The 27,396-nt window shown below is 42.9% G+C and overlaps 1 protein-coding gene across 1 annotated transcript in view; it reads left to right on the top strand.

The window, feature by feature from the left end:
* The window catches only part of LOC129829770 (teashirt homolog 2-like), an 82,325-nt gene that overhangs the window by 33,953 nt on the left and 20,976 nt on the right, over positions 1-27,396 (top strand). The gene's annotated exons all lie outside the window — the stretch shown is intronic.

Consider the following 27,396-nt stretch of genomic DNA (forward strand, 5'->3'; position numbering starts at 1 on the left):
GAGTCAGTATTTTGGCAGCAGCCACTCAATGTTAGTGATGGCTGTTTAACAGTCTGATGGCCTTGAGATAGAAGCTGTTTTTCAGTCTCTCGGGCCCAGCTCGGGTGGTTGTTGTCCTTGATGATCTTTTTGGCCTTCTTGTGACATCGGGTGGTGCAGCTGTCCTGGAGGGCAGGTAGTTTGCCCCCGGTGATGCGTTGTGCAGACCTCACTACCCTCTGGAGAGCCTTGCGATTGTGGGCGGAGCAGTTGCCGTACCAGGCGGTGATACAGGCCGAAAGGATGCTCTCGAATGTGAATCTGTAAAAATGTGAGTGTTTTTGGTGACAAGCTACATTTCTTCAGCCTCCTGAGGTTCAAGAGGCGCTGTTGTGCCTTCTTCACCACGCTGTCTGGGATGTGTATGCCGAGGAACTTAACTTTCCACCTTCTCCACTACTGTCCCATCGATGTGGATAGGGGGGTGCTCCCGCTGCTGTTACCTGAAGTCCACGATCATCTCCTTTGTTTTGTTGACATTGAGTGTGAGGTTATTTTCCTGACACCACACTCTGAGGGCCTCACTTCCTCCCTGTAGGCCGTCTCGTCGTTGTTGGTAATCAAGCCTACCACTGTAGTGTCGTCTGCAAACTGATCAAATCAAATTTATTTATAAAGTCCTTCTTACATCAGCTTATATCTCAAAGTGCTGTACAGAAACCCAGCCTAGAACCCCAATCAGCAAGCAATGCAGGTGTAGAAGCACGGTGGCTAGGAAAAACTCCCTAGAAAGGACAGAACCTAGGAAGAAACCTTGAGAGGAACCAGGCTATGAGGGGTGGCCAGTCCTCTTCTGGCTGTGCCGGGTGGAGATTATAACAGAACATGGCCAAGATGTACAAATGTTCATAAATGACCAGCAGGGTCAAATAATAATCATAGTGGTTGTCGAGGGTGCAACAGGTAAGCACCTCAGGAGTAAATGTCAGTTGGCTTTTCATAGCCGATCATTAAGAGTATCTCTACTGCTCTTGCTGTCTCTAGAGAGTTGAAAACAGCAGATCTGGGACAGGTAGCACGTCCGGTGAACTGGTCAGGGTTCCATAGCCGCAGGCAGAACAGTTGAAGCTGGAGCAGCAGCAAGGCCAGGTGGACTGGGGACAGCAAGGAGTCATCAGGCCATGTAGTCCTGAGGCATGGTCCTAGGGCTCAGGTCCTCCGAGAGAGAGAATTAGAGAGAACATACTTAAATTCACACAGGACACCGAATAAGACAGGAGAAATACTCCAGATATAACAGACTGACCCTAGCCCCCTGACACATAAACTACTGCAGCATAGATACTGGAGGCTGAGACAGGAAGGGTCGGGAGACACTGTGTCCCCATCCGACGATACCCCCGGACAGGGCCAAACAGGCAGGATATAACCCCACCCACTTTGCCAAAGCACAGCCCCCACACCACTAGAGGGATACCTTCAACCACACTTACCATCCGGAGACAAGGCCGAGTATAGCCCACAAAGATCTCCGCAACGGAACAACCCAAGGGGGGCGACAACCCAGACAAGAAGATCACGTCAGTGACTCAACCCACTCAAGTGACGCAACCCTCCTAGGGACGGCATGGAAGAGCACTAGTAAGCCAGTGACTCAGCCCCTGTAATAGGGTTAGAGGCAGATAATCCCAGTGGAGAGAGGGGAGCCGGCCAGGCAGAGACAGCAAGAGCGGTTCGTTGCTCCAGTGCCTTTCCGTTTACCTTCACACACCTGGGCCAGCCTACACTCAATCATAGGACCTACTGAAGAGATGAGTCTTCAATAAAGACTTAAAGGTTGATACCGAGTCTGCGTCTCTCACATGGGTAGGCAGACCATTCCATAAAAATGTAGCTCTATAGTAGAAAGCCCTGCCTCCAGCTGTTTGCTTAGAAATTCTAGGGACAGTTAGGTGGCCTGCATCTTGTGACCTTAGCGTACGTGTAGGTATGTATGGCAGGACCAAATCGGAAAGATAGGTAGGAGCAAGCCCATGTAATGCTTTGGAGGTTAGCAGTAAAACCTTGGAAATCAGCCCTTGCCTTAACAGGAAGCCAGTGTAGAGAGGCTAGCACTGGAGTAATATGATCAAATTTTTTGGTACTAGTCAAGATTCTAGCAGCCGTGTTTAGCACTAACTGAAGTTTATTTAGTGCTTAATCCGGGTAGCCGGAAAGTAGAGCATTGCAGTAGTCTAACCTAGAAGTGACATGATGATTGAGTTGGAGGCGTGCATGGCCACGCAGTCATGGGTGAACAGGGAGTACAGGAGAGGGCTGAGAACGCACCCTTGTGGGGTCTCAGTATTGAGGATCAGCGGGGTGGAGATGTTGTTTCCTACCCTCACCACCTGGTGAAGTCCAGGACCCAGTTGCACAGCGCAGGGTTGAGACCCAGGGTCTCGAGCTTAATGACGAGTTTGGAGGGTACTATGGTGTTAAATGCTGAGCTGTAATCGATGAACAGCATTCTCACATAGGTATTCCTCTTGTCCAGATGGGTTAGGGCAGTGTGCAGTGTGATTGCGATTGCGTCATCTGTGGACCTATTGGGGCGGTAAGCAAATTGGAGTGGGTCTAGGGTGTCAGGTAGGGTGGAGGTGATATGATCCTTGACTAGTCTCTCAAAGCACTTCATGATGACGGAAGTGAGTGCTACCGGACGATAGTCGTTTAGCTCAGTTACCTTAGCTTTCTTGGGAACAGGAACAATGGTGGCCCTCTTGAAGCATGTGGGAACAGCAGACTGGGATAGGGATTGATTGAATATGTCCGTAAACACACCAGTCAGCTGGTCTGCGCATGCTCTGAGGATGCGGCTAGGGATGCCTGGGCCGGCGGCCTTGCGAGGGATAACACGTTTAAAAGTTTTATTAACGTTGGCTGCGTTGAAGGAGAGCCCGCAGGCTTTGGTAGTGGGCTGTCTCAGTGGAACTGTATTGTCCTCAAAGCGAGCAAAGAAGTTGTTTAGCTTGTCTGGGAGCAAGACATCGGTGTCTGCAACGGGGCTGGTTTTCTTTTTGTAATCCGTGATTGACTGTAGACCCTGCCACATACGTCTCGTGTCTGAGCCATTGAATTGCGACTCTACTTTGTCTCTATACTGACGCTTAGCTTGTTTGATTGCCTTGCGGAGGGAATATCTACACTGTTTGTATTTGGTCATGTTTCCGGTCACCTTGCCATGATTAAAAGGAGTAGTTCGCGCTTTGTTTTGCGCGAATGCTGCGATCAATCCACTGTTTCTGGTTGGGGAAGGTTTTAATAGTTACTGTGGATACAACATCACCGATACAGTTGCTAATAAACTCGCTCACCGATTCAGCGTATACATCAATGTTGTTGTCTGAGGCTATCTGGAACATATCCCAGTCCACGTGATCGAAGCAATCTTGAAGCATGGAATCAGATTGGTCGGACCAGCATTGAACAGACCTGACCACGGGCGTTTCCTGTTTTAGTTTCTGTCTATAGGCTGGGAGCAACAAAATGGAGTCATGGTTAGATTTGCTGAAAGGAGGGCGAGGGAGGGCTTTGTATGCGTCACGGAAGTTAGTAGCAATGATCCAGAATTTTGCCAACCCGGGTCGCGCATTCGATATGCTGATAAAATTGACATTACAGACTTAAATACAAAAATATTTGTAAACCGCTACTAAAGACACACAAATATACGCCTCCCCAAAAAAATACAGAAACATTGTGTCCTAGGCTGGAGTTCAAAATTATAATTTACACTGCAGATTGACGGTGTCTACACTGGGAAATTCAATTTAAGATGGAAAAAGATGTTAAACTAATCACACTAAGTTGGTTATTTTATTGGGTTCTCATTTCATGTAATAGTGGTGTACACATACAGATGTAGAATCTTAATTTTAGCCAGTTTGCTACAGCAGGAAAATAATCCTACAGCAACAGGCAACCACCTGGCACAGCCAGAAGAGGACTGGCCACCCCTCATAGCCTGGTTCCTCTCTAGGTTTCTTCCTAGGTTTTGGCCTTTCTAGGGAGTTATTCCCAGCCACCGTGCTTCTACACCTGCATTGCTTGCTGTTTGGGGTTTTAGGCTGGGTTTCTGTACAGCACTTCGAGATATTAGCTGATGTACGAAGGGCTATATAAAATAAACTTGATTGATGTAAATTATTATGTGGATTATAATTAATGAACTTTTTTGTAGCGGTTGATAAATTTTTTGTAAGGGGAAGTGGAAATTACAAACTTCAGAAGCCTTTTTAACCTCAAATGTACAAGTAAAAAAATGTCCTGCGTTGCAGGAAAGTTATCATGAAACAGAGTGATCAAATGAAGATCTGACATCTGTAAAGCTTGATCAGGTGTGTGAGTGTAATACTTTTCCATTGTACAATTAACATTCATCTGTTGAGGGGTTTTGGAGGGGCGTAATGTGCAACTTATGTGTTTTCCGTTTGCTCCCACAGTATTCTTAAAGTTTATGTCAATTTTGCAGCAGAACCGTATTTATTTTCCAATATTAGTATGGTGATCCCTTTCCGTAAAAACCAAGACTACTTTGCTTTCGAATGTCAGCATGTCGGCAAAACATAAGGCCAAAAATATGACTTTGAGAAAACCCGGCCTACAAGACCCACTCTTATCACCGCCCTATCCTGAGTCTGAGGGCCCGGGGACTTAAACTTTACCTGGAGGTACGACTTGGCCTGGTGGCGCTGAAATGAACATTCTCGAAGCCATCAAACTACTACGCTCTGAGGTAGTTTAAATGAAAACAGAGGTAGTTGCTACGATTGAGGCCCGAATACAGGAGGTTTCTGATACTTTACAAGCAGATCTAACCATCCTGCGGAAGGAGACGGTGCCAGCAATCACATCACTCAAATCAACAACAGAGTTGCACACTACAACGATTGCAGCACTGGAGACCTCTGCTACCAATGTCTCCGACCTTACTACCTCCCTGGAAGCTGATGTGAAACGTGTGGCTGCGGATATGAAAAAGGTGCAGGAGAGTTGTGAGTTTAGAGGGATTCTCTCGTCGCAATAACCTGAAACTGGTATCGGTCCCAGAGTCAGCGGAAATGCCTCGCGCCCCATATTTCGTTGCTGGGCTCCTGAAGAATGTTCTTGCCATGGATGAGAAGCCGCTAATTGACGGTGCCCACCGGTCGCTCCGCCCAAAGCCCCGGGATGGTGAGAGGCCCTGTGACATCATTCTTCGAGTGCACTTTTTCCATGAGAAGATGGAGATTCTCCGACTAGCCCGCAATACCACTCTGAGCTTTCAAGGACAGAGCTTCTCTATCTACCAGGACTACTCCCCTACTTTTTCCAGGCAGCGCACACAGCTTTCGGGCAGGCCAAACGACTACTACGGGACCATCCAGGTGTAAAGTATGGACTGCAAATCCCGGCCCATTTATGGCTTTCTCATGATGGTAAAGACCACATTTGATTCTCCGGATGAGGCTATGGCTCACATTCAACGTCACATCAAGAAGTCTTGAACTTGCCCATAGATCAGCAATTGTTGCTTGCGAACTGTGGATAGTAAGTAAGTAGGCCACCTGTGGTACAATTATGTTTAGTTATAATGTACTATTCTTGTATAGTTGGGGAATTTGCGAACCCATTCAGGCTTATTTGATGTGAACTAATGTTTTGATCATCTAGTGTGCTTGCCTTTACAAGCATTCAGTCATTTTAATTTCATTGTATTAAGGTTTTACTTAACTCCTTTGTTTCCAGGCTGTCTCATTCACCTATTCAGTTTGTTTACATAGTTTCTCAGTGACCTCAAAATATTTTGGGTTATTTGTTTACTGCATCCGTTTGTACCGACCCAGTAAACAGTAAATGTTCTGAGGTTACACGTTTTTGGGGGTCTTCACTTCAATTTTAAAGGTTTTGAAAGTCATTTCTGCCCAGCAAACTTTCAATGTTGCACACACACAGTTTTTTGGTCTTAGCTGTAAGTTGTCTTATCGTCCAACTAGACAATTATGTTTTTTTGATCGTCTTACTATGATTTGCTTACTTCAAATTCGTTTTTTGGTTGAGAGCCTTGATACATTTATTTTATTGTCTCTCTCAATGCTTGTTATAAGACTGGGAATATGATTACATACATCTACAAGTGGTGCCTTTGTAATATCGATTGCACAAGGGATTCACTTTTTTATTTAAATTTTTTGCTGCTTGATCCATTAACACAAAACGCGACTTTAAAGAGCGGGACTGTGGGTTTGGGTTTAACACCGCACTCTCACAGACATACTGTGCGAAGAGAACATGTTTTATTTAGGCTTGTACCTCGTTTGGGGAGGTATTGTCTGTGATTGGGGAGGGGGTGGGTGGGTGGAAGGAGGTTTAATTTTTCAGTTCTAATGTTGTCATTCTATCTTTTTAAGTGTTTTTTTTACTGTACTTTTTCAAAGTATCTTACACCGTACATTTTTACTCTGAGACAAGTTATTCTGGGGTTTTTGGGTATTCATTGCTTTTCCCTAATGATTGGGTTGTATAATGGGAGTGCTCATGGTGCCCGAAATAATATAATCAAGTACATTCCGTGGAACATCAAAGGGGCTAACAACCCTGTGAAGCGGAAGAGGGTGCTGACACACTTAAAGGGTTTGAATGCAAAAGGTGCATTTCTACAAGAGACTCACTTGAGGACTGGTGAGCACTTTAGGATGCATAGGGACTGGCTTGGTCAAGTGTTCCACTCTAATTTTCATAGTAAATCGAGAGGTGCTGCTGCCATTTTGGTTGATAAATCTACTCCCTTTGTAGCTTCTGAGGTTATTGCTAATTCTGCCTAACCTTCGACAGTGTACTTATGAGAGTATTGTTATTTCTGACCATTCACCATTAGTGCTTGAACTAGAGTTTCCCCAGCGACCTCCTGTGTGTTATCCATGGCGTCTTAACCCCATTTTACTCTCAGATAAGGAGTTTGTCAATATAATTTCTTCTGAAATCACCTTATTCCTAGAAATTAATTCAACTCCAGGTATGACCTTCTCTACCATATGGGAGTCTCTCAAAGCATACTTACGTGGCCAAATTATGGAATCCATAGCTACATTGGATGAGAAGTATGCTACAGATCCTTCCTCTGATCTACATAAAGAGTGCCAACTACTCCAATCTGAATTTGATGAGCTTTCTACCAGCCAAACTGAACAGTTACTCTTGCGAGCTCGGTACAGAGTGTATGAACAAGGCGACAAGGCCATTAAACTCCTTGCACATCAGATCCGTAAATCTGAGGCCTCACGTTTAATCCCACAAATAAGGACCCTGTCTGGTGCCACCACAGTTATACATAAAGAGATCAATGATCAATTCAAACAATTTTACTCTGCGCTATACACCTCTGAATCTCCTCAAGAACCTTTGCTGATTGATTAATTCTTTAATGTTCTGAATATGCCTTCAATTAATACAGACTCCCATGACTGTTTAGAAGAAGAATTTACACCTGAGGAGATTGCAACAGTAGTGTCCGTATTGAAAAGTGGTAAATCACCGGGTCCGGATGGTTTTCCAACCGAATTTTACAGGACATTTTCTGGTCTGCTTTGCCCATTCTTGTCTCGATTTATTTAGAGTGCCTTAATACCTCAAAGCTACCGCCTAGTCTTTATCAGGCTTCAATTTCATTACTATTAAAGAAAAACAAAGACCCCCTGGAATGTGGATCCTATCGCCCAATCTCTCTTTTAAACTGTGATTACAAAATCCTAGCCAAGCTCTTAGCCATCCGTATGGAAGGCTCGCTGCACCAAGTAATACACCCTGACCAGACTGGCTTTGTGAGAAATAGGAATTTGTTTTTCATTATTAGACACTTTATGAATATACTGTACTCCCCAGCATCGGGCGACCCGGAGGTGGGGGTCTCGCTCAATGCTTTTGACCGTGTTGAGTGGGACTACCTAACAGCTGCCCTTTATAGATTTGGCTTATGCCCCAAATTCATCGCGTGGATAAAGATTCTTTATTTTTTTCCCATGGCTTCGGTATGGACTAACAACTTGTCCTCTGACTATTTTCCCTTTCACCATGGATCCAGACAGGGTTGTCCACTCTCCCCCTTGTTGTTTTCTTTGGCAATCGATCCCATCGCCATCGCACTACACTCTAATGATGCCATTCAAGGTATAATCAGGACATGCTTAGAGCAGAAAGTCTTGCTATATGCTGACAACCTCCTTTTGTTTATCTCCAACCCTGATACCTCATTGCCACAAGCCTTATCTGTTCTTAAAAATTTTGCTCAATCTCAGGGTACAAGCTGAATCTAGGCAAGAGTGAGCTTTTTCCTGTAAGTATGGCTGCTTTAACGTGCTCGTTTACAAGTTTTCAGTTTAGGATTATCCAGGATCAATTCACCTACTTGGGAGGTAAAGTAACAAGGAAATATTTAAATTTGTTTCAAGAAAACATTGTAGTTCTAGCAGACAGTTTCAAACTGTCTTTTACTTTTTGGAATTCTTTGTCTTATTGGAAGGATTAATGTAATTAAAATGAATGTGTTGCCCAAATGTTTATTTATTTCAATGTTTACCCATTTTTATTCCAAAATCTTTTTTTAAATTCACTGGATCAAACATTCATGTATTTTATTTGGGATGGTAAGGTACGACGGATTGGTATAAAACATTTACAGAAGCCGAAAGCATTGGGTGGTTTAGCTCTACAAAATTAACAGACCTACTATTAGGCTGCAAATTTCAGAGCCCTTTTGTACTGGCCCGAGACCACTCTGGTTCCGGATGGAGTCTGAATTGTGTAAACCTGCTGCACTTTCTTCTGTTTTGTGCTCGTCTCTCCCAGTGTCCCTAGGCAAAAGGTGTGTCAACCCAATTGTAAAGCAGTCTCTTAATGTGGAATCAGTTCCGTTTAGCCTTTAGCCTCTGAGGCTTTTCTCTATCGGGCCCAATCAATTAGAACATTTTATTTAATCCGTCTTTAAATTATGGGGCTTTTGGCATCTGACATTCACTAGGCCTCTCCTCACTAGCCCAATTATTCTTTGATGATACATTTGCCTCACTTGCTCAGCTTCAGGAAAAGTTCAACCTCCCCCAATCCCACTTTTTCCGCTATCTCCAGACTAGAAACTTTGTCAGAATTTCACATGAACACCTGAATTTCTCCATAGGCCTGCGAATACAGCTTTAGAGAGCATCTTTGAGCTGAACAAGCTTCCTAGGGGCGCAATTTCAGATGTATATGCAATCATTAATGACTTACAGAACCCTTCTTTGGTGCCTTCAAAGACTCCATGGGGAAAGGATTTGGGGGAGGAACTTGGGGAAGACACCTGGGAATCTGTGCTGCACAGGGTGCATTCGTCCTCTTTTAGCACCAGACACAGCCTCATTCAATTCAAGGTGGTTCACCGTATCCACAGGTCTGGGGCCAAACATGGAAGAATATTCTCTGATTTTGCTCCTACCTGTGTCCAAAGTAAAACGGCACCAGCTACACTGTATCATATGTTTTGGGGCTGTCACAAACTGTCAGGTTTCTGGGAATTAATATTTAAATGTTTCTATATACACTGCTCAAAAAAATAAAGGGAACACTTAAACAACACAATGTAACTTCAAGTCAATCACACTTCTGTGAAATCAAACTATCCACTTAGGAAGCAACACTGATTGACAATACATTTCACATGCTGTTGTGCAAATGGAATAGACAAAAGGTGGAAATTATAGGCAATTAGTAAGACACCCCCCAAAAAGGAATGGTTCTGCAGGTGGTGACCACACACCACTTCTCAGTTCCTATGCTTCCTGGCTGATGTTTTGGTCACTTTTGAATGCTGGCGGTGCTTTTACTCTAGTGGTAGCATGAGACGGAGTCTACAACCCACACAAGTGGCTCAGGTAGTGCAGTTCATCCAGGATGGCACATCAATGCGAGCTGTGGCAAAAAGGTTTGTTGTGTCTGTCAGCGTAGTGTCCAGAGCATGGAGGCGCTACCAGGAGACAGGCCAGTACATCAGGAGACGTGGAGGAGGCCGTAGGAGGTCAACAACCCAGCAGCAGGACCGCTACCTCCGCCTTTGTGCAAGGAGGTGCACTGCCAGAGCCCTGCAAAATGACCTCCAGCAGGCCACAACAGCCAATGAAATTGCAGGGCGCCAAAGTATTAGACACCCTTTTAAAGATAACATTCTCGTTAATCCAACCACAGTGTCCGATTTCAAAAAAGCTTTTCGGCGAAAGCAGAACATATCATTATGTTAGGTCAGCAACTAGTCACAGAAAGCATACAGCGATTTTCCAACCAGAGAGGAGTCACAAAAAGCAGAAATATTGATAAAATGAATCACTAACCTTTGATATTCTTCATCAGATGACACTCCCGGGACAACATGTTACACAATACATGTATGTTTTGTTCGATCAAGTTCATATTTATATCCAAAAACCTCAGTTTACATTTGGCTTTGCCTCCAAAACATCCCATGAATTTGCACAGAGCCACATCAAATCATAGAAATACTCATAATAAACATTGATAAAAGATACAAGTGTTATTCACAGATTTAAAGATATACTTCTCCTTAATGCAACCGCTGTGTCAGATTTCAAAAACGCTTTACGAAAAAGCAAACCATGCAATAATCTGAGTACGGCGCTCAGACGACAAATTAAGAGATATCCGCCATGTTGGAGTCAACATAAGTCAGAAATAGCATTATAAATATTCACTTACCTTTGATCTTCATCAGAATGCCATCCCAGGAATCCCAGTTCCACAATAAATGTTTGGTTTGTTCCATAAAGTCCATAATTTATGTCCAAATTACTCAGTACACAATCTAAACTCACGACGCGCAGGCAGGTCCAGGCAGAAGTTCAGACGAAAAGTCATATTACAGTCCGTAGAAACATGTCAAACGAAGTATAGAATCAATCTTTAGGATGTTTTTAACAAAGATCTTCAATAATGTTCCAACTGGAGAATTCCTTTGTCTTCAGAAAAGCAATGGAACAGAGCTCGCTCTCACGTGAACGAGAGTCACGAGCTCCTGGCATTCTGCCAGAGCCCTGACTCATTCCCCTCTCATTCGGCCCCACTTCACAGTAGAAGCATCAAACAAGGTTCTAAAGACTGTTGACATCTAGTGGAAGCCTTAGGAAGTGCAAAATGACCCCATAGATACTGTGTATTCGATAGGCCAAGAGTTGAAAACCTACAAACCTCAGATTTCCCACTTCCTGGTTGGATTTTTCTCAGGTTTTTGCCTGCCATATGAGTTCTGTTATACTCACAGACATCATTAAAAAAGTATTAGAAACTTCAGAGTTTTCTATCCAAATATACTAATAATATGCATATATTAGCAACTGGGACTGAGAAGCAGGCAGTTTACTCTGGGCACGCTTTTCATCCAAACGTGTTAACTTATCCAAAGTACGATATCTTTAAAGCTATTATTTTTTTTTATTTTTTTTTCTTGTTGAGTATATTATTTATATTGTTTTGTGTTGTCCTGTGTGTAAAACTGAATAAACAGAGTTTAAAAAAAAACATTAATCTGTTGAAGTTTATATAAGTAACTTTTTCTTGTCATTTTTTTTTTACGGAGAGAGCATTTAAATCAAGGCACACAAATATAGTTAGGAAGACAAATGAGTAGCAAGAGTGCAAAATGCAAAGCAGTTCTTTTTCTCTTTATTTTAATGGTGGTGAAACATTACTGATGCCATTACAGAGACCTTTTATTGCATTCTTTTTGTCCCTCAACCCGCCTGCCCAGAGTAAAGAAAACCCTTGTGGTGCAATGTAGCCTCTTTACTTTTAAGAGGATAATTTGAAGCCATTTCCAATTCATCCCCTTATCTGTCAGCAGGCTTTACAGGGCTTACGATGCAATTACTCTACTAACTGAAATAAGGTAAAGAAAGATAACTCTGAGGTAAATCTATCGTATTAGTTGTCTGTGTTTAGATTGATACCATCAACTGAAAATGGCTCTTGCTGATAATGAACTGTACCAAAAATGGAAAATCCTTTGAAAACAGAGATATAGGGCACATAGTTACAACTTTTTTAATGCATTGTAAATGATAAAGATCAAAAACAATTCTCGATAACCACCAAACAAATTCTCGTCAGACATTCTAACTACATATCCTGATCAGATTTACATGTGGTGGGTGTGAGTCATACGTTTGGTCCCTGTATCAGGTCCAACCTGCAGGTCTCCCAGGGGTCTGACTCTGGGATGGGGTGAGTTGAACTATATGGCTCCATCCCACAGTCCAGACGGTAGTATATCAGCGGAATCGCAGCCGCATGGGCGTGTGTGTGTGTGAACGCGCTGCTCATAAATATCCCCTCCTCCATAGGGGCCCCTCTGATGGTGATGGCGAAAGGATGTTGCTGTCTGAGTGATTGAGTGCTCCTGATCCTGGCCCTGGGCACATCCCTGTACTCAGCACCCAAATGGGAGGCCTACCGCTGAGCTGAGCAGAGCACTGGGCTGGCTGGCTGGCCTGAGGGGGCTCTTCTACTAACACAGGCCGATCAGTCGCAGACATACAGCTACACACACAGCATAAAAGCTGCAGAGACCCTTTCTCCCTTTCAGACCACAGACAAAGGAACACTTGCAGTGCAGCCAGCTACACCGTGAACACAATGTGAATGGGGTATTGTCTGATAGTAGGCCTACATCTGTGGGGAGAAACATACATTAATTTATGAAATGTGAAACTTGGTGCTGAATTGTTTTATTGTAGTGGAAAAATATGATACAATTTTTGGGGGTAGATCATGTGATAAATGTGTCTTCACGTAACCTCCTAAAGGCGTCAGCAGACTTCAGTTCGGCTGGCGGCTACTCGAACCGAACGAGTATGCTCGCAATACTCCCTTAACTTCTTATGGCTGCAGGGGGCGTATTGAGTAGCCAGATTATATGTGTCCATTTCAAACGGCGTCGTACTCAATTCTTGTTCGTACAATATGCATATTATTATTACATTTGGATAGAAAACACTCTCTAGTTTCTAAAAACGTTTGAATTTTTTCTCTGAGTGAAACAGATCTCATTCTGCAGCACTTTTCCTGACCCGGAAGTTCAAAGTATGAAATCGAGGCTCTCTTCCTCTTCATGCCTATACATGGGCAATGAATGTAAGAGTCTACGTACACTTCATACTCCTTCCTCTGGGTCTCAAGAAGGCTCTGAGAGAAGAAAGGAGTTGAATATCTCGATCTGGAATGGAATAAAGCGTCTTGGAATGACGTGTACCCAACTTCCGGTAGTCTGAAGAACGCATTTTGGACAGTGCAGTTGCCTGTTGTTTTGCTGACGTTATATGAGAATATTATTTCCGTCTTAGATTTGATTTGATACATGTCACCATATCATCGTAACGTATGTTTTTTCAATATAGTTTAATCAGATTATTGAAACTTTTTCGGGAGTTTTGCCGTGTTCCGTTTTCTAACTTTGTTGACTTTGGAGTAATCCGTGTCACTTGCCAAGTGCCCATGCTATACGAAGAGGGATATTTGCCGTTCCAGATCAAAACAACGACTATTCTGGACAAAGGACACCTTATCCAACATTCTGACGGAAGACCACCAAAAGTAAGAAACATTTTATGATGCTATTTCTAATATCTGTCGTGCATGTTGACTGGTCGTGGGCGCCCAAGTTTTTCTGGCTATTGATGCTATGCTAACATCACGCTACATTTTGATTGCGCAGTAAAACATTTAATAAATCGGAAATATTGTCTAGAATCACAAGATGCCTGTCTTTCAATTGCTGTACACTATGTATTTTTCAGAAATGTTTTATGATGAGTAATAAGGTATTTGATGTTGTTGTCTGTAAATATTATGGCTGCTTTCGGTGCAATTTCTGATTGTAGCTGAAATGTAAACTATGAATTATACCTGAAATATGCACATTTTTTGGAAAAAAAACATGCTATACAATAAATATGTTATCAGACTGTCGTCTGATGAGGTTGTTTCTTAGTTAGTGGCTATTTTTATCTTTATTTGGCCGAATTTGTGATAGCTACTGATGGAGTCATAAACTGATGGAGTAAGAATATTGGTGTCTTTTGCTAACGTGATTAGCTAATAGATTTACATATTGTGTCTTCCCTGTAAAACATTTTAAAAATCGGACATGTTGGCTTGATTCACAAGATGTGCACCTTTCATCTGGTGTCTTGGACTTGTTAATGTGTGAAAGTTAAATATTTAAAAAAAAATATATTTTGAATTTCGCGCCGTTTGGTGCCGTATTTCTCAATAAAAAAATGTCCCTCGTTGAATGACAACAAAGAAGAATCCCTAATGTTGACCACTGAAAAATGTTGTGTGCCTGAACAGCCCCAAACAAACTCACCAAAGTCCCCCAAAAACCGCCACAAAATGTCATCATAGTATATGCACAAACTCTTCTGAGTGATTTCGGCTGGGAAGCATGCGGTCTCCTTAAGTACTGTAACATTATCAATACAGTATTGTGTGCCCTGCCGTTAACTTTCAAATAGGAATCTCTCGCTCTCTCTCCCCTGTTGCTCTCTCTTTCTCTCCCCTCTTTCTCTCCATCTCTCTCTCAAACCCTCTCTCTCCCTCCTGTCTGTCTATCACTCACTCTCACAGGAATCTGAGATAATCAAGGAGCGGTAATTAGCCTGACTTGCTTCATGGTAATTGGGGGCAGGAGGAGGTTGATCTTTCTCGAATGTTTTATTTTCTTTCTGATATTTACGTACTTTAGGTTGCTCAAGCCAGCTTTTTTCCTTCAGTCTTTTCCTCAACTCGTCCCGCTGAAGTGGATAGCAGCCGTTTTATGGTCTCCTGACCAATTCTGCTGTTCGGTGTGTTTTTTTACACTGATCTTAACCGTTTTGTACATAATGTCTCCGCCATGATTTCCTATGACCGAAAAGAGCTTTTGGGCATCAGAACAGCTATCACAAACCTCAATTTGAATGGCAATTTCTATTTCAACAAGTTCGCAGCTCTGGACGTTATGCTTATTTTGGACCAGGCCCTAATCCCTTGGACTCGAAAGAGAAAGCGACGGCGCAAGAGAGGCAGGCGAGCCGGCATCCTGACGAGACTACGTTGGCGAGCAAATAAATCACTTCTACCCTCCTTTCTATTTGCGAACTTAGTCACTAGAGAACAAACTGGACAAGCTTGGTTCGAGGCTATCCTATCAACGGGACCTGAAGAACTGTAATATTCTATGTTTCATTTTCAATGCAACGTCAAGACTGATCGGCAGCCTCGGTAAGACAAACAACAGCTGGTGTGCGATCTCTAATGTTAAGGAAGTCTCAAGTTTTTGATCACCTGAGTTAGAAAACCTCATGATAAGCTGCAGACCATACTATTTACCAAGAGAGTTTTCATCTATTTTTTGTAGCTGTCTATTTACCACCACAAACTGAGGCTGACACTAAGACCGCATTTAAGAGCTGTATAAGGCCATAAGCAAACAAAAAAATGCACATCCAGAGGCGACGAAATCCGTTTTAACAAATTTTTACCAGCATGTCACCTATGCAACTAGAGGCGACAAAACTCCAGATCACCTTTACTCCACACACAGAAACACAAAAGGCTCTCTCACGCCTCCCTTAGGCAAATCTGAACATAACTCTATCCTCCTGAATCCTGCTTACAAGCAAAAACTCAAACAGGAAGTACCAGTGATGCACTCAATACGGATATGGTCAGATGAAGCGGATGCTAAACTAAAGGACTGTTTCGCTAGCACAGAGTGGAATATGTTCCTGGATTCATCCGATAACATTGAGGAGTTTACCACATCAGTCACCGGTTTCAGTAATAACTGCATCGGCAACGTCTTCCCCACAGTGACCGTACGTACATATTCCAACCGGAAACCATGGATTACAGGCAACATCTGTACTGAGCTAAAGGCTAGAGCTGCTGCTTTCAAAGAGCGGGACACTAATCCAAATGCTTATAAGATATCCCGCTACGACCTCCGATGAACCATCAAACAGGCAATGCATCAGTACAGGACTAAGATTGAATCCCACTAACTGGCTCTAATGCTCGTCGGATGTGGCAGGACTTGCAAACTATCACGGATTACAAAGGGGAACCCAGCCGTGAGATTCCCAGTGACACAAGCCTACCAGACTAGCTAAATGCCTTCTATGCTTGCTTCGAGGCAAGCAACACTGAACCCTGCATGAGAGCACCAGCTGTTCCGGTTGACTGAGATTTTGCTCTCCGTAGCCAATGTAAGACCTTTAAATAGGTTAACGTTCTCAATGTCGTGGGGCCAGACAGATTACCAGGACATGCACTCAGAACATGCGCTGACCAGCTGGGAAGTGTCTTCACTGACATTTTCAACCTCTCCCTAACCCAGTCTGTAATAACTACATGTTTCAAGCAGACCAGCCTGCCCAAGAACGCCAAAGTAACATGTCTAAATGATTATCGCCCCGTAGTACTCACTTCTGTAGCCATGAAATGCTTTGAAAGGCTGGTCATGGCTCACATCAACACCATTATCCAAGAAACTCTGGACCCACTCCAATTTGCATACCGCCTCAACAGATCCACAGATTATGCAATCTCTATTGCACTCCACACTGCCCTCTCCCACCTGGACAATTGGAACACCTATGGCAGAATTCTGTTCATTGACTACAACTCAATGTCAACACCATAGTGCCTTCCATGCTCATCACTAAACTCCATGCTTCTGGTTGGGATATGTACATATGGTCCCTGTGGGGACCCAGGGACTGAACACCTCCCTCTGCAACTGGATCCTGGACTTCCTGACTGGCCGCCCCCAGGTGGTGTGGTTAAGCAACAACACATCTGCCACTCTGACCCCTCCTGTACTCACTTTTCACCCATAACTGTGTGACTGCGCATGATTAAGTTTGCTGACGACACAGCAATGGTCACTGTTAGTCTACACCTGTTGTTCACGATGCATGATTTGATTCTTTTGTTTGTTTTTTACATAATGACCCTTGCATTTCATCATCAGTCAGTACCAGCTCAGGCATTTTATTTATTTAACCTTTATTTAACTAGGCAAGTCAAACAGGAATTTGCATCCTGAAACACTGTCTCCACCGATAAATCCACGATAATAGAGAATTTCAATAAGCATTTTTCTATGGCTGGCCATGCTTTCCACCTGGCTACCCTTCCATCCTGCACCCCCCCACAGCAACTCGCCCAAGCCTCCCCCATTTCTCCTTCACCCAAATCCAGATATCTAATGTTCTGAAAGAGCTGCAAAATCTGTACCCCTACAAATCAGCCTGGCTAGACAATCTGGACCCTTTCTAAAATGATCTGCCGAAATTGTTGCAACCCCTATTACTAGCCTGTTCAACCTCTCTTTTGTGTCGTTTGAGATTCCCAAAGATTGGAAAGCTGCCGTGGTCATCCCCCTCTTCAAAGGGGGAAAGACTCTAGACCCTAACGGCTACAGACCTATATCTATCCTACCCTGCCTTTCTAAGGTCTTCGAAAGCCAAGTTAACAAACAGATTACCGACCATCAAGTCCCACCGTATCTTCTCCACTGTGCAATATGGTTTCAGAGCTGGTCATGGGTGCACCTCAGCCACGCTCAAGGTCCTAAACGGTATCATAACCAACATTGATAAGAGACAATACTGTGCAGCTGTATTCATCGACCTGGCCAAGGCTTTCAACTCTGTCAATCACCACATTCGTATCTGCAGACTCGATAGCCTTGGTTTCTGAAATGACTGCTTCGCCTGGTTCACCAACTACTTCTCAGACAGAGTTCAGTGTGTGTCAAATCGGAGGGCCTGTTGTCCGGACCTCTGGCAGTCTCTATGGGGGTGCCAAAGGGTTCAATTCTTGGGCTGTCTCTCTTCTCTGTATACATCAATGATGTCGCTCTTGCTGCTGGTGATTCTCTGATCCACCTCTACGCAGACGACACCATTCTGTATACTTCTGGCCCTTCTTTGGACACTGTTACTAAATCTCCAGACGAGCTTCAATGCCATAAACTCTACTTCCGTGGCCTCCAACTGCTCTTAAATGCAAGTAAAACTAAATGCATGCTCTTCAACCGATCGCTGCCCGCACCTGCCCGCCCAGCATCACTACTCTGGACGGTTCTGACTTAGAATATGTGGACAACTACAAATACCTAGGTGTCTGGTTAGACTGTAAACTCTCCTTCCATACTCACATTAAGCATCTCCAATCCAAAATGTAATCTGGAATCGGCTTCCTATTTCGCAACAAAGCATCCTTCACTCATGCTGCCTAACATACCTTCGTAAAACTGACTATCCTACCGATCCTCGACTTCGGCGATGTCATTTACAAAATAGCCTCCGACACTCTACTCAACAAATTGGATGCAGTCTATCACAGTGCCATCCGTTTTGTCACCAAAGCCCCATATACTACCTACCACTGCGACCTGTTTGCTCTCGTTGGCTGGCCCTCGCTTCATACTCGTCGCCAAACCCACTGGCTCCAGGTCATCTACAAGTCTTTGCTAAAGCCCCGCCTTATCTCAGCTCACTGGTCACCATAGCAGCACCTACCCGTAGCACACTCTCCAGCAGGTATATTTCACTGGTCACCCACAAAGCCAATTCTTCTTTTGGCTGCCTTTCCTTCCAGTTCTCTGCTGCCAATGGCTGGAACGAACTGCAAAAATCCCTGAAGCTGGAGACTCATATCTCCCTCACTAACATTAAGCATCAGCTGTCAGAGCAGCTCACAGATCACTGCACCTGTACATAGCCCATCTGTAAATAGCCCATCCAACGACCTCATCCCCATATTGTTATTTTTTAGTTTATTTTGCTTCTTTGCATCCCAGTATCTCTGCTTGCACATTCATTTTCGGCACATCTATCACTCCAGTGTTTAATTACTAAATTGTGTCGTGTCTTTGACTATGCCAGATTAATTGCTATGACATGCTATTCAATAAAATTATTTCTCCGTAATTAATATTACCTGATTGAACTAATCATGTAAATATTAATTAACTAGAGAGGGACACCACGAAATAATATTTATAGAGCTGTTATCTTTCGAATAAACTCTTAAAGATTTTGTAATATTTTACTAAATAGCCGTCACATTAATCGTCATTATATTCAGTCTCATCAAAGTTGTAAGTCCTTGATTATCTGCAAGAATCCTAGCTAACAAGTTGAATCAGCAATACAAAATTGGGTTTAATTATTTATTTACTAAATACCTAACCAATCACACAGAATCACACATATACAATTAGATCATAACTTGATCACAAATTACGTCATACAGAAAACGTCCCTAGCGGGCGGAATAGATATGACAGCTTGTTACACAAAGGGAATGGGCTGAGTCTTAGTGAAAGAGCGGGAGATTCGGAACAGGGCAAAAGCTGTGCTCTCGTAAATCAGTATCTGATGCATTCTAAATTACCGCCCATTTGAGAAAGAAAATGCAATACATATTTACTCTGAGCTGCGCTTCAGTAGGTTGGTGGTAGATGGAAGAACGTATCGCCAACCCGAGTCCTCTGTCTTTTGGAGAATGTCTCTGGTTGTCACGGGATACTTTGTAGTAACGTTGTGTGTGGAAGACGGGATACTCGGACTGTCCTTCCTAACCTGCGTTTGTAGCAGCTGTTGCCAACTCAACGGCTAGGAGATATCACTTCTGTAGTGAACACGAGTTCAAAGTTCATACCATTCACAATCAAAGTCCATGCTGATGTTGGCTTCATCTATAGTGATTATCTGAACCATTCTGAACCTGGATCGTCATCCTAGAGTACCCGGAACAGGAAGTTATATTCTTGTCTATGGCTTTATATAGTGGAGGGAGAGGGGTGTGTCTGAAAAGTCTATTACCCAGGTCTCTTCACAGGGGCGGGCCCCTGGTTGAGCAGAAGCCAAATTTATGAAAACACAGATCTCTCATTTGGAAGGTGAAATTACATTTCACCTCTTCACAAACAATGTCATATTCAAACATTTGAATTAAACAACAATTCCATGTGAATCCGATACCTCTGACGTTTAGACTTTTCACAGTAACGTTTATGTCATTCTATCATTGATGAGAATGTGTCAGAGGGCAACCGAACTGACATAATATACCTTAAGTACCACCGCATATGTACAGTTGGTTGGATTACCAGAATATAGTTCATTTCCCCCAACTTCTGATGTTACCCAGAATCTCTATGTTAACCCATGGGTTTCCTTATGTCACATCAGTGATAGTGGGGGAGAGAGAAAAAGGGGGAAAGAGGTATTTATGACTGTCGTAAACCTACCCCCAACCCAACGTCATGACAATTGTAATTTCTTCGCCACTACGGCCTATTTATTGCCATACCTCCCTAATCTTACCTCATTTGCACACACTGTATATAGATTTTTTCCTATTGTGTTATTGACTGTACGTGTGTTTATTCCATGTGTAACTCTGTGCTGTTTGTCACACCGCTTTGCTTTATCTTGACCAGGTCGCAGTTGTAAATGAGAACTTGTTCTCAACTGGCCTACCTGGTTACCTGGTTATATAATAATTACAATCTAGGTTCTATGAAAATGTATATTTGGCCTGTATTTTGTGTCCAATTGTCCCATTGTCTTTCAGGGTTTACTTCCTAGTCACTGTCGACAGACATGGTCCATATCCCTACACAGCCTTCACTCTCACTGAGTGTAGGGTAGAGCAGAGGTGTGTCGGGATGTTTTCTAAACCCAACTCGGAGTGCATGACCTTTTCCAGTAGCAATAGAGTCTGGAGCCAGTATCTTGACATGTAAGGCTGCCACTGCCTCCTGAAGAAGAGTGTAGCTGCCCCTGAGGTAAATGAAAACATTTGGTTCTTACCAGACCTGCTCAAGTCACGTCTCAACTGGGCCACATGGGCAGGCAGGCGAGCAAGCAGGCAGGTGGCACGTGTACCAGAGGAGAGGAGATCTACACTAGAGACTGTACCGTGGTGGTGGCCTACTTCTTCTACTGTCTCCATGCAGGCCAGTGCCACAACCCAATGAATCCATTTGTCTTGTTTCAGAAATACACCTGTATAAAGCATGACCTGCATGCATTGAGGTGGGTTAACCTTCTACAGACTAAGCCCTGTCTAAACTGGGAGGGGACAAAACTGAGAACACCATCATGTTCAAGTCTCATCTTTCCATAGAGGGGTCATAATAGTTTGTAGGCCAAACCGGGGGGGGGGGGGGGGGGGGGGGGGGGGGGGGGGGGGGGGGACGGTAGATTAAGACACATCCAATAAAAAAAAACAATGTCGCTAGCTTAAACTGACAGATTTTTATGGGGATTTTTGTTAATATGCTAATTGAATTTCCTCAGGGTGCGCACATCGACTCTAGGGGATTTTAAAGGGTTTATGCAACATTTTGCCACGATCTTTACAGCATTAAACCATTATCTAACTTACACTCTTAGTAAAAAGAGTTCCAAAAGGGTTCTTTGGCTGTCCCCATAGGAGAACCCTTTTTGGTTCCAGGTAGAACCCTTTTTGGTTCCAGGTAGAACCATCTGTGGAAAGGGTTCTACATTGAACACAAAAAGGTTCTACCTGGAACTCACTGTTCTCCTATGGGGACACCCAAAGAACCCTTTTTCTAAGAGTATGATGATAAAAGGCATCATACTACAATAACCTATATATAGATAGTATCCTGGGTAAAATGTTTTTATAACAATATGTTCTATTGTTCTTGTGCATATTAACTTAGCATTATTGCAGTGGAGAGAATGGAAACACAGAGCATATTCTTCCTGTCATCTAGTGTAGTGATGTTCCGTAGACAGGCCAGCAGGTTGATTAGTCATGCCTATCTGTTTTCTACTCTGAAAATTCACCATGGAGGGTTGACACTGTCACGAACTCATATCAACATTCGCAATTACTGAACAGCCCCCGTATGAGTCCCTAAGGGAACCATGATTGCAATTAAAAAGCATGGGCCAAATGTAAATTAAATAAACTACTTGAAACGGGAAACAATGAATGCTTGAAATTCCTTGACTTATAACTCTGCTACAATTTAACTTCCATTTTATCTTTTTTGCCTGTTACCCATTAAGATAATGATAATGCTTTATTTCACTGGCATACTCATTATAGTCCCTGTGTCTAAAACAAATTGCTTTGTTTTGAAATTATTGCTATTAAACATAATTATGTTAAGGATAGCTGATACTATGGTATCATAATATAAAAATTAAGAAACTGTAATTACAGCTTTCTTTTAAAATCAAACCCCCATTAAATGTTTCTTGTTTATTTTTGTGTTGCTCTTCTGCTGATTTAAATGTTGTTGTGGTTAGATAGGGAGAGGAGAGCACTGCAGTTCATGGGGTTATTAAAATCAGTAGAGCAATAGCAGCTGAACTTCTGCCTATCCACCGTGATTGATGACCCAAGCCTTATTTGCTGAGGCGGAGTGTTTGTTCCTGTGTAATTGTCTACCAGATGGCTAAGCTAAGTGTTCTTAAATGCCTTTAGACCTGCAGGGGTCTGAGGTCCAAACATTTTAAGTACTAATGGTATTGTTGTTGTTGTTAACATCCTGCAGTTTGAAATGCTGTTTGAGATCATGATTCACTAGCAAGCAACTCCACCTACTTAATGTGTTCAACCTAGATCTTTTCCAGTGATGGTATTTGTAAAACTAAAACAACCCGTCTTCAGATCATATTGTATTGGTCACATACACGTGTTTAGCAGATGTTATTGCGGGTGTAGCAAAATGCTTGTGTTTCTAGCTCCAACAGTGCAGTAATATCTAACAAGTAAGAACGTTGACAGAAGGGAAAAGAAGAAAAAACAGACTATTTGTATCCACTAGCTAGGCTACCTGAGGTAGAGTAGCCAGATTGTGCAGAAAAGTGGATCTAGGTGGCAGTGTGATCATCAATCACAGGCCCTCAAGGGGAGCTTCAGCAAAAGCTGGGCTGAAGTGCTATCTGTCAGCTGCTTCTCTGATACAGGCCCGGAGAGGAGAGGAGAGGAGAGGGGCCCTAACAGCAGTCATCAGCTCATATCCCAGCTACAGAATGCCATGTAAACACGTACAAGTGCTCCTGTCAAAATAACCCCTGTCCCAGTTCAGCAGGTCACACATTTTTCCACAAATGGATGGATAGTCGGTCATCCTTGTTTAGTGGGATGAAGGAGGACACGTTGCATTGGGATGTTTTACATCCTGGCTCTTCTAGATAGACGCTGCTGCCATTTTTTCTTTATAATATGTTGTTTTTCTGTTGGCATCAACGGCTGGTTTTAAACTACTATTCAATATTTGTAATTTATAAGGGTATGTACTGTGTGTACTGTCTCGCTCCCTCTACATCCTACTTTTGAATAAATCCACCAAGAGCTTCTCCACTGAGCCACTACTGTCAATACCTCTCAAGATGGATAGTTGTTCTGCATGCTTGTTTATTCGGCACTGGGAAGATATATACTACCATTCAAAAATTTGGGGTGTCACTTAGAAATGTCCTTGTTTTTGGGAAGAAAAGCGACTTTTTTGTCCATTCAAATAACATCAAGTTGATCAGAAATACAGTGTAGACATTGTTAATGTTGTAAATGAGTATTGTAGCTGGAAACTGAGGATTTTTTATGGAATATCTACATAGGTGTACAGAGGACCATTATCAGCAACCATCACTTCTGTGATGACCTTCTAGGCAGAGTTGCAAAGAAAAAGCCATATCTCAGACTGGCCAATAAAAAGATTAAGATGGGCAAAAGAACACAGACACTGGACAGCGGAACTCTGCCTAGAAGGCCAGCATCCCGGACTTGCTTCTTCACTGTTGACGTTGAAACTGGTGTTTTGCGGGTAGTTTTTAATGAAGCTGCCAGTTGAGGACTTGTGGGGCGTCTGTTTCTCAAACTGGACACTCTAATGTACTTGTCCTCTTGCTCAGTTGTGCAACGGAGCCTCCCACTCTTTCTATTCTGGTTAGAGCCAGTTTGCGCTGTTCTGTGAAGCGAGTAGTACACAGCGTTGTACGAGATCTTCAGTTTCTTGGCAATTTCTCACATGGAATAGCCTTCATTTCTCAGAACAAGAATAGACTGACGAGTTTCAGAAGAAAAGTCTTTGTTTCTAGCCCTTTTGAGCCTGTAATCAAACCCCCAAATGCTGATGCTCCAGATAGTCAACTAGTCTAAAGAAGGCCAGTTTTATTGCTTCTTTAGTCAGCATGACAGTTTTCAACTGTGCTAACATAATTGCAAAAGGGTTTTCTAATGATCAATTAGCCTTTTTAAAATGATAAACTTGGATTAGCTAACACAACGTGCCATTGGAACACAGGTGTGATAGTTGCTGATATTGGGCCTCTGTACACCTATGTAGATATTCCATAAAAAATCTGCCGTTTCCAGCTACAACAACATTAACAACATCTACACTGTATTTCTGATCAATTTTATGTTATTTTAATGAACAAAAAATTAGCTTTTCTCTCGAAAACAAGGACATTTCTAAGTGACCCCAAACTTTTGAACGGTAGTGTATATAAGTATAATTTGTCATTTGTATAATTATTTGGAGTCCTAGTTAAAACCCAGAGTGGGGGGAGATGGCATCCCTTGGGGGGTGGGAGGTAGGTGGGGGTGGGTGGGTAGGGAGTTTGGGAATTAGCGAATTGTCTGACGCTTTGATGAATGACTCCACGGGTTTTTGTTTTTTACTGTGAGTGCTGGGTCCTTTTAGCTGCTATTTGCTTTCACCACTGTCCAAGAAAAAGGATGTGATGGGTCCAAGGACTGAGTAGCATCGTCCTGTCATGTGCAGCTGCAGCCACACAGCGAACAGGGTGGTCCGAGCTGAGCAAAAGTTACATGCTGCATATGCATAGGCACAGTACACTTGACTGCAGTCTGCTGGTCTATGGACCTGGAATGAATTTGCCTGTTTAAATACAAATATTCAGGATATGTTGAATATAAATATGCATGTTGTTTTGTCCATTTTCATCAATTGGAAGAGCAACGCTACTAGGAAGAAACACTGTTCAGTAGTCAAAGCTACAGTAGTATCCCTGTGATTCTACTTTTGATTATGTTCCACTTTGGGCTTGGAGCCAACGTGAGCACTCGCTTCGTTACTGTATGGATCATCTTTTAAGACCATTTAAGATCACAGTGCCCAGAGTCACAGTCAAGTAATGACTACTTCAACAGACTCAGATGTTCATTAAGCTCTTTCGTTCATTCAACTTGAGGAGCACCTCTTCTTTGACGGCTTGTCTTTTTTTGTTTATTTCTGTACAGAATAAACATACCACCAGTGTTATGACAAATGTTTATTTAAAGCAGATATGCAATTTGCGTTACTTCTGAGATCTCCCTCAGTGGTTTGAATTTGAAAAATAATTATACGAGTTGGGACAACAATAAGAAAACAGAAAGAAATACTGAAACAGATGAATGACAAGCAATTACTTCAGTTGTCCATCAAACTGTTTTGATCCATTGTTGAATCAAACATGATTGATATACAGTATCAAATCTCACCGGAAAATGATTACTACTGTATTTGAAAAGCTGTTTGTGTCAGTGTGCATGTGAGCTTCTGCATTCAATATCCACTGTATTCCACTGCCACCGAGTTTCAATTCTAGATGGCCATTGTGTCTTCTAGATGGCTAGATGGCCATTGTTGCATTTTAGACTGACAAAATGTATTTTCCCAGCTGGAATGAGTGCGCTTTTGCTATCGTTCAGCAACAACGGAGTATATCCCACAAAACGCTGTTTGTGTCTCAGATGTCCCCAGTCTCCCTCTACAGCCATTGAATATAGGACAGTTAGTACAGTCCACCAGGCCTTGGTAATCCTGCTACATACTCATCACGTAGCCCTTTCCTCCCATACACATTATTAAACCTGGTTGCTTGGATCCTGGATGCTGATTGGTTGATAGCAGAGAGATAACACACAATAATTCCTGAAAAATACCATGATGCTGTAATGGCATAACTCCTTTTCAAGTATCAATATTGTAGCGACCCGCACAGACAGCTGTGTGTTATGTGTTAGGCTAGTAGGTGGTTGTGTTCGCGGGGTCCGACATGTCAATCAACCTGCTATCTGCCAATCACGGGAATGCCTGGAATGTTCTGATGCCGGGCATCCTGGCGGTTGGCGGAGTGGCGTGGAGGGGGGTTGGGCAGGGGGATGGAGCATTGGAAGTTAAGACCAGGTTTTGCCTTTGTTCTCTCTCTTACGTCTGGGCTTCACAAGAGAAGGTCACGATTGGCTTGTGGGTTATCTTTCATTTATTTGGCGTGGGCTACGGCCAAACAGTAGCCTGTGTAAAGTTGGTTTAATAAACCGTCCATTCGTAAACTCAATCCTCTGTCTGGACAGTTGTTCTTTTATGATCTAGTCAGGTCATTACAATATGTATCCACTGTTTCCGCACCCCAGCCAGGCAATTAAACTTCAAATTTCCTCGGGCGGGCTGGGGGGGCATCTAGAAATGATTTCCCCATGCTTCTTACCTAGCATTTGGTTTGGTACAGCAGGGGTTAATGTAAGCCTCACTGTCTGACTATCTGACCTCGGAAACAACGTTTCACTTTTAAGTTGCAATCTGCCCTGTACTTGTGAACGGTGCCCAGACGAGACGAGACACATTTTTCTGAGCCAAGCGAAATCACACATCAACATCATTATCATGGATATGAAAATGCAGATATTCAGATAGTGTACTGTCATTCCAGTGCAATGTTTGACGTGACTAAATTAGCACAAGTTGGCTAGCTAGCTAACAAGTTGCTGTTCATATCAACATCACCAACTACTAGCTTGCTATAATATGTACTGGCCAACCATTTACTAGTTGTTGCCTACCAATATGTATTTTAATATTTATTAAAGTGATTCTCTGTTACTATTGTATACTAGTCAGTAGTTCTGAAAGTAGTGCTCACAAGACAAAAGTGGTCCCCAAAAATTGATTGCATACTATATCACATATGTGCGCCACGTCATTTCTCTCTCGCTCTCATTTGTGCATCTTGCTAGCTGTCAATCAAATGGTGAGGCGCTGAAGCTCACAGCTTCTGGAAAATAGTTGCTTTCAAACTAGGGAGTTCGTGGCTAGTTGAGGTAAGACAGTAATTCTGCTCATTAAGCATGTATGAACTACACATTGATGAATCCAGCCCAAAGTCAGAGGTTTAAAAAATACTTGCTAGTCGCCAAAGTTCCGGGAACATGTCTTTCAATCATTAATTATTGAAGTTCTTGTCTCTCATCAGCATTGAATCTCTGCTAGCTAGCTAACTATATAGCTAGCTAACTAGCTACATGCCA

The sequence above is a fragment of the Salvelinus fontinalis genome, chromosome 31 (genome assembly GCF_029448725.1).
Source record: "Salvelinus fontinalis isolate EN_2023a chromosome 31, ASM2944872v1, whole genome shotgun sequence".
Classification (NCBI taxonomy): Eukaryota; Metazoa; Chordata; class Actinopteri; order Salmoniformes; family Salmonidae; genus Salvelinus; species Salvelinus fontinalis.